Source organism: Pinus tabuliformis, chromosome X, assembly GCF_031772625.1.
Source record: "Pinus tabuliformis cultivar Carrire ecotype Pingquan chromosome X, CPIR1, whole genome shotgun sequence".
In the NCBI taxonomy this organism is placed as follows: Eukaryota; Viridiplantae; Streptophyta; class Pinopsida; order Pinales; family Pinaceae; genus Pinus; species Pinus tabuliformis.
The window spans coordinates 678,155,172-678,168,693 of NC_142308.1; the positions used below are offsets into that span (position 1 = coordinate 678,155,172).

Sequence of the window (13,522 nt, forward strand, 5' to 3'; positions counted from 1 at the left end):
ACGGTTAGTTGGCTTGATCCTCGTCAAAATAATCTCGACCGTTGATAAATATTTGATCATATTTTAATCTTTGCCGTCGAAAATATTTATTTTTGAGGAATTTTCGAATTTATCTTAAAAACCATTTTTTATTAATCCAAAAATTGATTTTTTGGATTAATTCCCTCAAAATTTTGACTTTGACTTAACCACCAAGGTCCAAGGGCTTAATTTTTCTTAAAAAATCCATTTTTGCTTTGGTGGGGGACCTCAAAAAATTAATGTCTTTTTGACCCACAATTGTTTTTGGTCATTTTCCACTTGGAGAAGTTATTTTTTCTAAAATTTATTTTTTGACTCTAAATTAATTAATTTTCTGGCTTAGGATTTAATTTTATTTTGCTAGAAAAATTAATTAATTGACAATAGAGGGGATTAATTATTTTTTCCACCCTCAAATACTTTAGCCATGGTGTCTGATTGCGAGGGACCATGCACTAAAATATTTTTTACATTAGATATTACAAATTCAACCCTCAAAGGGGGAATACCCATTCGTTATAGACCCTCATAATAATTACCCAATTCTGCGACACAATATGATCTAGTAGACCAAGTGATCTGTAATAAAATAATTTAGCCAAATAACTTAAATTATTCCCAAACCACTTTTACAAAGACTCAATATAACATTAGGACTCACCTAAGACTTTGTCAATAAATTCCACCCTAGCTTTGGGGTTTAAGCTGGAGGAAAAACTTTGCCGATTATCCGTGTTTAGAAACACACATAATGCGGTGAGGTTAAAAAACCTCCTAGGATGAAATTTGTCGCCAAAATCATAGGCTTAACTAAGTTGTTACATAATTAAACGATCGTATTAGCATCATTTACATTACAATTTGTGGAATTGGGTTTACAATGATATGACAGGTGGTTGGTTGATGATTCCAAATCTTGAAAAAATTTGCACAACTGCTTCCTTGGACTTGTGACAAAATAGGTGCAACAAGACCAGTGCTATCAAGTATGGTTGCAATATGAAAATCAGTGATGTTGAAAATTGTAGTGAGCGAAAGCCTTCTCTGGCTTGTGCCTTAGCCCAAAGAACACAAGTTGCCTGTCTTTTAGCATGGTTCAAAATCATGAGATAGACTTCAGTTCATGCGTAGTGTTGGAGGATCAGTTACGTGGACCCTTCTTTAGTTTAACTACAAGATTGGGTGGCAGTTCGAGTTCAAACAAAAAGAGTTGGAACTTCAGTCATTGATTGAAGAAAGGATGAGTTGTGACTCAAGTGATGATTTAGAGAGAACTAGTTCGACTCAATTAACTTGTCAATCACAACTCAAATTCTAATTTGTACTTGCCTAATTTAGCATGGATCAAATCTATAAAAGGATGACGAAGGCACTGTTAGCTTTTGGGGTAGCAGTGGATAGGTGTTCTAGTCTCTATGGTGTCTAAGAGGCTAAGGAACACGAGATCTCCAAAATCCAGATAATGTTTCGTCAGAAAATCCTTAGAGATACCTCAATTAGATTAATTAGACTATAATTAAATATTCCTAACTCTAACTTAGGAAAAGTGGTTAATTAAATCAAAATAATTAAGGGAGGTCGATTTGGCTCTAGAGACTTCCGAAAAAGTTAATTGACGGAATCAAGATGATCATAGCCACCGATTGAGATGTGATCATGGCCATTGGTTGCACAACAAAAGATTATAAGAGTAGGGTCAACGGGGCTGGAGAAATATAAGAGTGAGTCCAAACAGTTCGACTTACCCAGTTGCAGTGATTCAACAAGGGCGCAGTTGAAGCTAGGGAGACACCAACAACGAGGTATTCAACAGAGGTTTGGGACACAGTGATTCCTAGTTGCCAGAGGCAGGGAGGGGATCAATTTATTGCAGAGAAGGAAGCCGCATTAACTAGTGCCAGTAGCCAGTTTTCGCAGTGCAAGTCGCCGGAGAGATCACGTTTTAGTTGCCAGTGGCCGAATCTATTTCCAGGAGGCAAAGCGAGTGGGTCAAGGAGGCAAAGGGATGTAGTATGACTTGCTGGGAAGTGACCCCTGTGGCTGAGCGAATTTCCAGAGCCAATAGTGCGCATTTTTGGGCAGGAGTGCGAGTGTTGGGAAGGAGTTTGAATTGGTTGGAGGAGGCCAGATCAGTTGCCCAGGGAGACAGAGTCTCCATATTTTTTTTTTTCAGTGGATATTATTAGTTGCCAAAGGTTTGCTATTCTACTACAACTAGTTGTAATTTCTCGAATTGCTGAATAATAATAAAACCCTCATCTGCTGCACTGGTTTTGCCATCGGGGTTTTTCCAGGAACTATTGTCCAAAAATAACAGTGTCAAAATTATTTTGTGTGTGTGCATTATTTTCTCAGTTCTAGTATTTTATCTTCCGCAACGTTTTTATTTGTGAAGATTGCAATAGTGATTTAATCGTTATTTTCTGTAAAGTAAATCACATAAGACAAATAATCTCCAATAGATAGAAGATTGAATTCTAGTTTATGGCAATCGTGGAAATTTCACAAGCATATGTATTATTCAATTGTTGAGTGCACAAGTTTTGTGAGATATCTTTGCTTATGGTGTGTGTATCCTTGAGGAACAAGCGCACACGTTTTTAGGAGGGCTTCATGTGCTAAATAATAGGGTTGAATTGCGCTAGGAAATAGGAGGCAATTTTACGCTAGGAAATAGGAGACCTGGAGTGCAAGGAAATAGGGCTAGGATTTGTGCAAGGAAATAGGAGCAGGGTCAGAGTATTGCAGAGATAGAGTCAAGCTAGTACAACAAGAGAACAAGTGTGTTCTCAAGAAGATAGATTGCCTTGTAATTAATCTATTTGCTCGATCAATAAAATGCCACATCAAAGAAGCATGTATTCCTAGTTGGGTTTCCTGAGAAAAATAAGTGTGCCAAATTTATGTGTTGTATTTTTATCTTTGTGTTTATATTTTGTTTCTTATCAATTAAGAAACTCTGTAGCTTGGTGAAAGTAAATTTAGTTTCAGTATTGGTTGCCTTCATAATTTACGCTTCTGCGATTATTTTTGTGTGTAGACTTTATTTCTGGATCCATTGCATAAGTGTTGGTAGTGTTGCACACATTTTGTCAAAGTTCCAAGGAAGCAGTTGTACCAATTTTTTTCAAAGGATTGGGATCACCAGCCATAAGTTTTTGAGTCATTCTAAACCCATTCTGCAAAAATGTAAATGATGCTAGTAAGACTGTGTATGTATGTAACAACCTAGGCAACCCTATTATTTTGGTGACAAATTTCATCTTAGGAGGTTTTTCGTCTCACTGATTCATTTGTGTTTCTAAATACGGATGATCGGCAAAGTTTTTCTTTCCAGCCTCACCCCAAAGCTAGGGTGGAATTTATCGTCAAAGTCTTAGGTGAATCCTAGTGTTTTAATCGAGTCTTCTGTAAAAGTGATTTAGGAATAATTTAAGCTATTTGGCTAAATTATTTTATTACAAGTCACTTGGTCTACTAGATCATATTGTGTTGCAGAATTGAGTGATTTATTGAGGTTCTATAACGAACGGGTATTCCCCCTTTGAGGATTGAATTATGTAAAATCTTATGTAAAAATTTTTTAGTGCATGGTCCTTCGCAATCAGACACCATGGCTAAAGTATTTGAGGGTGGAAAAATAATTAATCCCCTCAAGTGTCAATTAATTAATTTTTCTGGCAAAAATAAAAATAAATCCTAAGCCAGAAAAGTAATTAGTTAGAGTTAAAAATTAAAATGATAGAGAAATTAAATATTCCAAGTGGAAAAATTCGTGGGTCTTGAAGAAATTAATTTTTGGAGATCCCTCACCAAGGGAATATTGAAAATTTAAAAAAAAATTGGACCCTTGGGCCTTGGTGGTCAAGTCAAAGTCAATTTTTTGAGGAAATTAGCTCAAAATAATTATTTTTGAGCTAATAAAAAATGGGTTTAATGAGAAATTCGAAAATTCCTCAAAAATAAATATTTTCGATGGCAAAGATTAAAAGTTGATCAAGGATCTATTGACGATCAAGATTATTTTGTCAAGAATCAAGTCAACTAACCATTATTTTCCTCTTCGAGGATTTATCTATAGATTAGAGGTCATTTGTGTCTCAAGTCATCTGATGTTTGGCTAGTGTAATTTTGTAAAAACTAATGTAAAGCTACTGTCCTGCCGAGAACGTTTTGAATAATCATAATAAAAGAATTTGGGTGTAGTTCATGGTGTCTTTGTTCTACTAATTTATGGTATGTGCTGGGCTAAGTCACCAGGTTCGTGTTCGAGTTCGAGTTCGACGACCATGAAATTCGAATAAAGTTCGGCAACTAAAATTTTGTCAATAAAGTTCGACATATAGAAATTCGAAAAAAAATGTATATATATATATATATATATATAATCAATTTAAAGTCATTTTCAAATAAATTTTTGGCTTAGCAAGAGAACAGAGGCTAGAAAAGTTGAGCGTTTTCAAAAGGATTGTTGGCATAACAGTTTAGAATTTTCATATGACAGTGATGTAGTATAATAGTATTCTTCTTATGAAATCATAAAACAACTAAATTGAACAATGACTTAGCTTGTATCAACTTCTTCAATACTGCCAAATGGTACATCTGGATAAAATTAGAAATAGATTCCCTTTGCTTTACCGTTTTCTGTACATATGAGTTATGCATATAGAAGTGTATCTTAATTAAAAATAAAGAGCCACAACTTCTTAAGGTCCGCCACTTTTCAAAAATCATGTAACATTGGGGCTTACAATTTGGTTCCACCTTATCCAGTAATAATAAACCAGGAGAAACGCGTTAAATGTTTTGGAACATAAAAATAGGTCCACAATGTGTCCAAATTTCTCAACTATTACTTTCACTTAATTGATTTAATATTTTTTTTAATAAACGTGAAGTTACTAAGGTGGATAGGAACCGACCGTGTATTTGGTCAATGTAGGGTATGAAAAATAAAATATTTTTAAACTCAAACGGCATACCATCCCGTGTGTTTATTATCAAGAAAAAGAGTTTACAGTGAAATTGAGTTTATAAATACGTGAGAGAAGTAAGGACCGTCGCCTCAACCGCCGACAAATGTCACAGAAATGTAAAACATATTAAATATTGAAATTAAACCCGCCATCTAAATCATATGCCACGTTGAGGGACACGTCATCTTATTTCAAACGTAACGTTGAGACAATGAAACCCTCCGGCGAAGTTGCGATTAGCGAACAATGAAACCCGCGCAATGAAACCCGGCAAACAATGAAACCCGCAGACTATTCATTTGGTAAAACGCGCGTAAAAAACGAACTTCAACGAATTTTTTTCAACCCTAAACGAATTTTTTCGAACCGCAAACGAACTTCAACGATTTTATTCGCCAAAAAATTCGAATTCGTCATTACGTTCGAGTTCGCCATAAAATTCGGCGAACTCGAACGATTAAATTCGTTTTCCTTTCAAATTCGGCGAATTTCGAACTTCAACGATTTTGTTCGCCGAATCTGGTGACTTAGGTGCTGGGTACGAGTGTTCCTATATTGTGCTTTATTATTTTATTAAATTGTTATTTCATTGTAGATGATAGGAACATTCTATCGATAAGTTTTGGGCTTATTTTAGGTGATCTGGTTCATTGTTATTCTAATGGTTTATCCTTGAAAAATTATATAGTGTTTGCAGGTTCCCAAGCCCTTGGGCTCCAAGTTCACAAACTATGGGTACAGGCTGACTATGTTTGGATCCTGGATATTTTATATGGTTTTCTAACTTCGCTAAGGCTGTGGTTTGGCATTTATTTTTCGAAATCATTTAGCCATTGTCAAAATCTACAAAAAGTCTATTCTCAAAAATTCTTCTAAGCATTGTACACTTGTATATTTTGTAAATATAATTTGTATAATATACTTGTAAATTATTTATTTTCCAACCCTTGTTTTGCAGCTGGGGTTTTCTAGGGTTTTGAGATTTTTTGAATTTTTGTATATATTGGGGTTTTGGGTTATTGTAAATTTATTTGTACAAGTGAGATCAAGGGAAAAAGCTGGATTAGAGCTAGATCGAGGCCCTTTAGGGTAAAATCTAGCTTCTACAATTTTTGCAGGGCCAACTATTGAAGATTTTGTAGCAAAATTGAAGATCTGAAGCAAAACTTGATTTTTGAGCAAGGGTTTCAACTTTTTCAATCCTCCTAGGCCTAACATTCTCCTCCAGGCCAATCGTCCACCCTCATATACCTCTACGTCAGCCTTTTTTTAGCCCTAAAGGTTGTTCATAAGCCCCTAAGGGCCTCAGCTTGCCTTTTTCCTCCTGGCTGTGGCTTTAAAGCCCTTTTAGGGCCTGGCCGTAAGCCCTATAGGCTTCGACCTCCCCTCTAGATGCTAGACGAAAGCACTTTAGGGCTTGTCGTGTGCCATTAAGGCCTCTAAGACATGGCCGCGGGCCATTCTTGGCATTCTCCTCACCTCGACCATTCTATTCCTCCTCTTAGCCCCTCGCTTTCCCTCTCGGCCTACTCCTTGAAGATTTTGCAGCGAAATTGAAGATATGAGCAAAATTCGATTTTTGAGCAAGGGTTTCAATTTTTTCAATCCTCGTAGGCTTGACATTCTCCTCAAGGCCAGTCGTCCAGCCTCTTATACCTTTGCGCCAACCTTTTTCTAGCCCTAAAGGTTGGTCGTAAGCCCCTAAGGGCCTCAACATGCCTTTTTCCTCCTGGTTGTGGGCTTTAAAGGCCTTTTAGGGCTTGGCCGTAAGCCCTAGAGGCTTTGACCTCCCCTCTAGATGCTAGACAAAAGCACTTTAGGCCTTGTCGTGGGCCATTAAAGCCTCTAAGGCATGGCCGCGGGCCATTCTTGGCTTTCTCCTCACCTCGACTTTCCTCTTCCTCCTCCTAGCCCCTCGCTTTCCCTTGCGGCCTCCTCCTTGGGCCCTCTGCTACCCCTTTATGTCTCTCGACCTCCTCTTTAGCCCTCACGGCAGGCCTATCAAGCGTTTTTCTTTTATCCGCTAGGCCTATTTGTTCTCTCTTGTGTGCCTTTGCCTCTTCCTCGGCCTTCTAGCCCTCTCTTGCCTTTATTTCATCTCTGAAAATTTTTGGGACTGAATATTGGTGGGTTTTGCAGGAGAAATTGACAAAAATCTTGTGTTTTTAGGTGGCACATCCATTGGAAAATTTTCTGCAAATTGGGCAAGCAATATTCAAGGCCTTTGACCTAGGGTTTGATCTCTAAACCCTCATTTTTCCTCACTGTTTTCTACAGCTCTCTGAATACATTCATAACAGTGATAAAATTTAAATCTAAGTGCCCCAAAAATCACATATAAGTTGCCTTAATGCATTAAGAAATTCATGGAAAAATTTTAATAGTCATTTGGTGAATTGAACATTGTTTATTAGGCATAGATCTAACTTATTTATTGACTAAATATCTCTGCATAACCAGTGGATCAGATCTGATAATCACATCATAAAGGGCTAAAAGATCTAAATTTTCAATTTGATAGGCTTATTTTGACATTTGGGAATTGTTTGGCACATTTTAGCACATATTCTCACATTGGCAGCTCACTGTTTTCACTCTTTTATTACTGCTGTTATAAATGCTTTAAGGTTTGATATGACACTGACAATACACCATAAGGAGGTTGATTAGCTTAATTTTTATTTGACAAGTCATTAGGTGTCTCATTGTTCACATTTAACCATAACTTGCTTGTCATTTTGGAGCAAAAGTGATTTTGTTTACTGCTGTCCTAAATCTATCTTAACAATGAACTTCAAGTTACATAATTGGCTTTCATTTTTACATTCTCTAATAATTTCATTGTGAATAAGATTTGTTTTATTGTGCTATTGTGAAGAGGATTGCTTAAACATTGGAATGTAACATTTGCTTGTCTTGTGTTAGCTCTAAGAATCATTAAATTTGCACTAAAATCACTCACACTTCTAAGCTCTAATCTTCTAATCTTCTTGAATGGTTTAAGCATTGAAAATCTAATTGGCATTAAAGTATCTCTCTCTCTCTCTCAAGTATTTTGGCATCTAATTAGCATTATTGTGTTGAGCCTCTAATTGTCTAAAGAACATTGCTAAACTCAAAAGTAATCATTGGATAATTGCTAAACACAATCTTGTTTTGCCATCTTATCTTAAGAAACTTTGATCATTTTGTTTGTCTATCTTAAGCATTGACATCTTGAGATTATTGGTTGTATGGTGGTGAATCATTCTAAGTGAACATCTCTTAATATTGGCATAAGATCATTGACATTTACTTTGTTAAAATATCTTGAAAGATTTTAAATTGTCTCAAGTAACTGCCATTATTGAATTAGTGTTCTAAATTGCTACCATTAAGCATCTTGTGGATTGATCTATTGTTTAACATTGACACTTAATAATTTGACACATTCTTGGTGATAAGATTGTTTTTTCCATTTATTGTTAAAGTAATCTTGTCATAATCATTACTTAAGTACTTAAACAATTAAGCAATCTTAATCTAAGAAATCACTCGTACCCCTTGCATAAGCATCTTAAGTCTAGTTTAATTAATAACTTACCTCAAAGCATAAGCTTGATTGATAGATATCTAGCGCCACCCTTTCTCAATTTAGCTTGAGGGATTCAACACCTTTTTAGTGGTTAACATTGTGACCTTGCAGTCATCAGAGCCGCAGTCTTTGCAGCGTCGGAGGCATCAGGTGGTTGGAACACAAGGGGAGGTATTGTTAATCAAACCCTTGCTTGCTTCTCAATTGCTTCCATCCTACAACCTACTCTAAACACTGGTTCCAAAACAATTAAGAGGAAGGCCATACTTAGAATAGGCATAGAGCTAAAAGTAATCAAGATTCTTGCATCACACCTAGGTCTTAGGATTTGCATAACATATAGGTTAGTGAAGCATCCAAGCAACGATTGTCTATCTGATTACTTGCCATATAATTGGTAATAAGCAAGAAGTTGACTCCATAAGGCACTGGTCTCACATTCGAATCAAATCTAATCCTTAAGTCTTGCTAAAATTAACCAAGTAGCTAGGCCACTTAATCGTGTCTCCTAGACTCGTTAGTTGCCAACTTGTCCATCTTCACATTTCCATAGGGACTACCCCCCATTTCCCAATATTGGGAGATAGATAGAACGGAGAGCTCGGGGATCAAGGTGACAGGCCTCGACCTGAGTCGTTGTCGCAGTGCGTGTACACTCTGGGCGACAACATTTTATGGCACTGTTGTCGGGGATAGATTTTTCTATCCTTGGTTTTCACGACATCTTTTCTTTTATCATCTCTCATCATTCCTAGTCTTGTCAACGCCACAACATTTTTTGGCACCTTTCTTTCATTGTTCTTCATCTTTTCATCACCTTATCTTTTTTCCTCTCACTAATCCTTTCATCTTGTTTATCTGCACCTTTAGCACCTGAAAATTTAGGTTGGTTTCCTATTTGGGTGGCGACTCCACTTATTCATCCATTCACAAGCGCTTATTCTAGAAGAAATCCTAGTAGCTTGGTTAACCCCGCTCCCAAAAGGCTCTAAGAGCTCGGTTAAACAAACTACATTCTAGAAAACATTTTATCTTTCCCAGACAGGAAGCTCTCCCTGATATCCATTTTCTATTCCCTAATCATATAAATCAAGGCTTCATGACTGATTATTACATGCCTTGCAACTTCACCAACATCTAAGGATATTTGCATGAATTGCCAGATGACTCCACTATGAACTAGCTTCCGATCTTCCAAGGGAATAATCCCATCAATGTCGAAGCTCACATAAAGAAGTTCAACACCTTTTTACGAAGATTTGCTCATGCAGCTGCATCCAGTCACGAAGATGTCAAAATGAGGTTGTTTTTCCTATCATTAGAAGATAGAGCATTAGAATGGTTTCATGGCAAAGAAGATAATGCTTTTGACTCTTTGAGAGCCCTTAGCGATGCATTCAAGAATAAATTTGGGGATAAAAGAGAAGGAAAATACTTGATTAAAGAATTCAACACTATTAAGAAAAGAGAAAATGAGATGGTTGAGGAATTTAATCAAAGATTTATTGGTCTTCTAAAGGATATGACTCAAGATTACAAGCCGCTTGACAAGACAATGTTAAAACAATACCTTGAGGCTTTTTGTATTGATACTCAATATGAGATAAGACGTGCCCACCTTGCCACTCTAGCTGTTGCCCATAGTACAACTGAAGAATTGGAAAAGGATAAGAAGGCTTCAGGTAAGTCAAAGATTCTTGGTTTTGAAAGAGGTCCGATCAAACCTAAAGGAAAAGAGGCTAAGGAAGAAGAGTGTGACTTAATTAAAGAATTGACTCAAATGATTAAGGAAATGAGAATTGAGCATACTAGGCAAATAAGTAACTTACAGTCTACGATGATTCAGATGGAAAGAAATCAAATGTAGAATATGCAACCTAGAAATAATAATAATAGCAGAGGCAACAACAATCCTTGGCCAAGAAGGAACCCTCCTAATGATCAAAGGCCCCCTACTCCACTTGAGTCTGCTAATGTTGTTGATCAGCCTATCCCTTTTTGCAGACCTTGTGAAAGTTTCCATGAAGAAAGTGCATGTGCTTTTGCTAGAAAGATCTTAGAAGAAGGAAAGAGTCAACAGATAAATAATGTTAGTCAAGATGCTTCTAAGGATAGTCGCTATGCAGACATGATCTCTTCATCCTTCACTATCAATAACTTCAGTGACGAGAAGGATCCCATCACACAAGCATACAGTGAAAAACCATCATAAGAACAAATTCTGGAAATTGCTAGAAGTAAGGGTTATACTTACCAGAGGAAAGGTAAAGAGAAAAGTCAGAATAAGCAAGTTGTGTCCAAGAGATATAAGTCAGGTTTGAAAGTTGATTGGGTCGCGTAGATCAATAGTATCAAAATGCAAGTTCTAGTTTTAGAGCTCTTAAAAATTCCGTCACAAAGAGCTTCCTTCTTCAAAGCTTTGGGCATTGCTCAACAGGAAAGGATTGACACACATCCTAAAGATGAAGAAAACAAGTTAAAGGATTTAAACTGCTACATGATTAACGAGGATCATCATCCTTTCTTCTTGACCTTGGATGTTAATGACCGCCTACTTCACAATTGTATCCTGGATTTAGGTGCTTCAACAAATGTTATGACTACGAAGGTTATGGATCAATTAAACTTAAGGATTTCTAGGCCTTATCATAACATTTTCTCTATGGATTCTAAGGGGATTGAGGTCCTTGGTGTGGTCAAAGCTTTACAGGGTGCTTTGGCTAATTATCCTTATATGATCATCACCATGGATATAGCTATTATTGATGTTCCAGATGTGTGGGGAATGCTTCTTTCACGGAAGTTTGTAGTTGATTTAGTAGGGTGTATTCAGATGGATTTATCATACGCCACTATCCCCGCAGCACCAGGTGGTATGGTCAGACTATATAGAGAAGTAGAGAGAAGATACCACGTTGAAGTTCCAAAGAGGCTTGAAAATTGGTGAAAAGATTGAACCGTAGGAACATCCGCCACAATATGAAGCAGAGTTCGTTCTACCAGTTTATCATTTTCCTTCGTCCCACCGCCCATCCCCTCCTCCGAGCAGAAAAAGAAGAAAGTTTCAGATTGACAGTGATGTGCACCACGGTTATTACATGCTTTAACAACCAAAGAGGGTCAAGTGTCAGAGAGGGACATTTGATAGACAACCTATTGATCTACCGATCAACGAGTAGATGTTCCAGATTGTGTGACATAGATGACATCTGATGCCATAGGGCATCTTTGTATAGTATCTTTAACCATACTCCTTTTCATTCATGTTATTAAGTAGTTTTATTTTATGTATTTATGTTTCGTATTTTTATATGTTAGTTTGTTAGAGTATATTTTTTCTAGTCTAGCAGATTTACTATATATGCATGATGATTTCGATTTTAAATGGATATCTATTTGATAGACTTCTGTTTTCTTGGATACAGGATTATGAGATTCTCACGTTACTTCGTACAAAACAACATGTCCCCATATGGAGTCAGATGTTGCACACATTTTGTTAAGTTCCAAGGAAGCAGTTGTACCAAATTTTTTCAAAGGATCGGGATCATCAGCCATTAGTTTTTGAGTCATTGTAAACCCATTCTACAAAATTTGTAATGTAAATGATGCTAGTAAGACTGTGTATGTATGTAACAATCTAGCTAAGCCTATTATTTTGGTGAAAAATTTCATCCTAGGAGGTTTTTCGTCTCACTGAGTCATTTGTGTTTCTAAACATAGATGATCGACACATTTTTACTCTCTAGCCTCACCCCAAAGATAGGGCATAATTTATTGTCAAAGTCTTAGGTGAGTCATAGTGTTTTAGTCGAGTCTTCTGTAAAAGTGATTTGAGAATAATTTAAGCTATTTGGCTAAATTATTTTATTACAAGTCACTTGGTCTACTAGATCATACTGTGTCGCAGAATTGAGTGATTTATTAGAGGGTTTATAATGAACGGGTTTTCCCTCTTTGAGGGTTGAATTATGTAAAATCTGATGTAAAAAATATTTTAGTGCGTGGTCCTTCGCAATCAAACATCATGGCTAAAGTATTTGAGGGTGGAAAAATAATTAATCCCCTCAAGTGTCAATTAATTATTTTTTCTGGCAAAAATAAATTTAATTCCTAAGCCAGAACATTAATTAATTAGAATAAAAAATTAAAATGATAGAGAAATTAAATTCTCCAAGTGGAAAAATTCATGGGTCTTGAAGAAATTAATTTTTGGAGGTCTCCCACTAAGAGAATATTGGAGATTTCAAGAAAAATTGGACCCTTGGGCTTTCGTGGTGAAGTCAAAGTCAATTTTTTGAGGAAATTAGTTCAAAATAATTATTTATGAGCCAATAAAAAATGGGTTTAATGAGAAATTCGAAAATTTCTCAAAAATAAGTATTTTCGATGGCAGAGATTAAAAGTTGATCAAGCATCTATTGACAGTCGAGATTATTTTGATGGGGATCAAGCCAACTAGTCGTTATTTTCCCCTTGGAGGATTTATCTATAAATTAGAGGTCATTTGTGTCTCAATCCATCCGATGTTTGACCAGTGTAACTTTGTAAAAGTTGATGTAAATCTACTGTCTTGCTGGGACATTTTGAATAATCATAATAAAAGACTTTGGGGTGCAGTTCATGGTGTCTCTGTTCTACTAATTTGTGGTTTGTGTTGGGTACATACATTCTTATATTATGCTTTAATATTTTATTAAATCATTAATTCATTGTAGATGATAGGAACATTCTATTGATAAGTTTTGGGCTTATCTTAGGTGATCCGATTCATTGTTGTTCTAATGGTTTATCCTTGAGAAATTATATAGTGTTTGCAGGTTTTCCAACCCTTGGGCTACAAGTTCACAAACTGTGGGCACAGGCTGACTTTGTTTGGATCTTGAATATTTTATATGGTTTTCTAACTTAGCTAACGCTGTGGTTTGATATTTATTTTTCGAAATAC

The 13,522-nt window shown here is 36.3% G+C and overlaps 1 protein-coding gene across 11 annotated transcripts in view; it reads left to right on the forward strand.

Annotated features, from left to right (window-relative positions):
• LOC149141796 (calmodulin-binding receptor-like cytoplasmic kinase 3) overlaps positions 1-13,522 on the forward strand; it is a 322,579-nt gene that overhangs the window by 87,127 nt on the left and 221,930 nt on the right. For 2 of the 11 annotated variants that reach the window (XM_089450426.1, XM_089450427.1), the window contains one exon: positions 12,000-12,148. The exons of 8 other annotated variants lie outside the window; for them this stretch is intronic. The gene's annotated coding sequence lies outside the window, so the exon portion shown is untranslated. Of the gene's footprint in view, positions 1-7,210; positions 7,235-11,999; positions 12,149-13,522 lie in introns of those variants that run through there. One more of the 11 variants, XM_089450433.1, reaches the window with a different exon arrangement.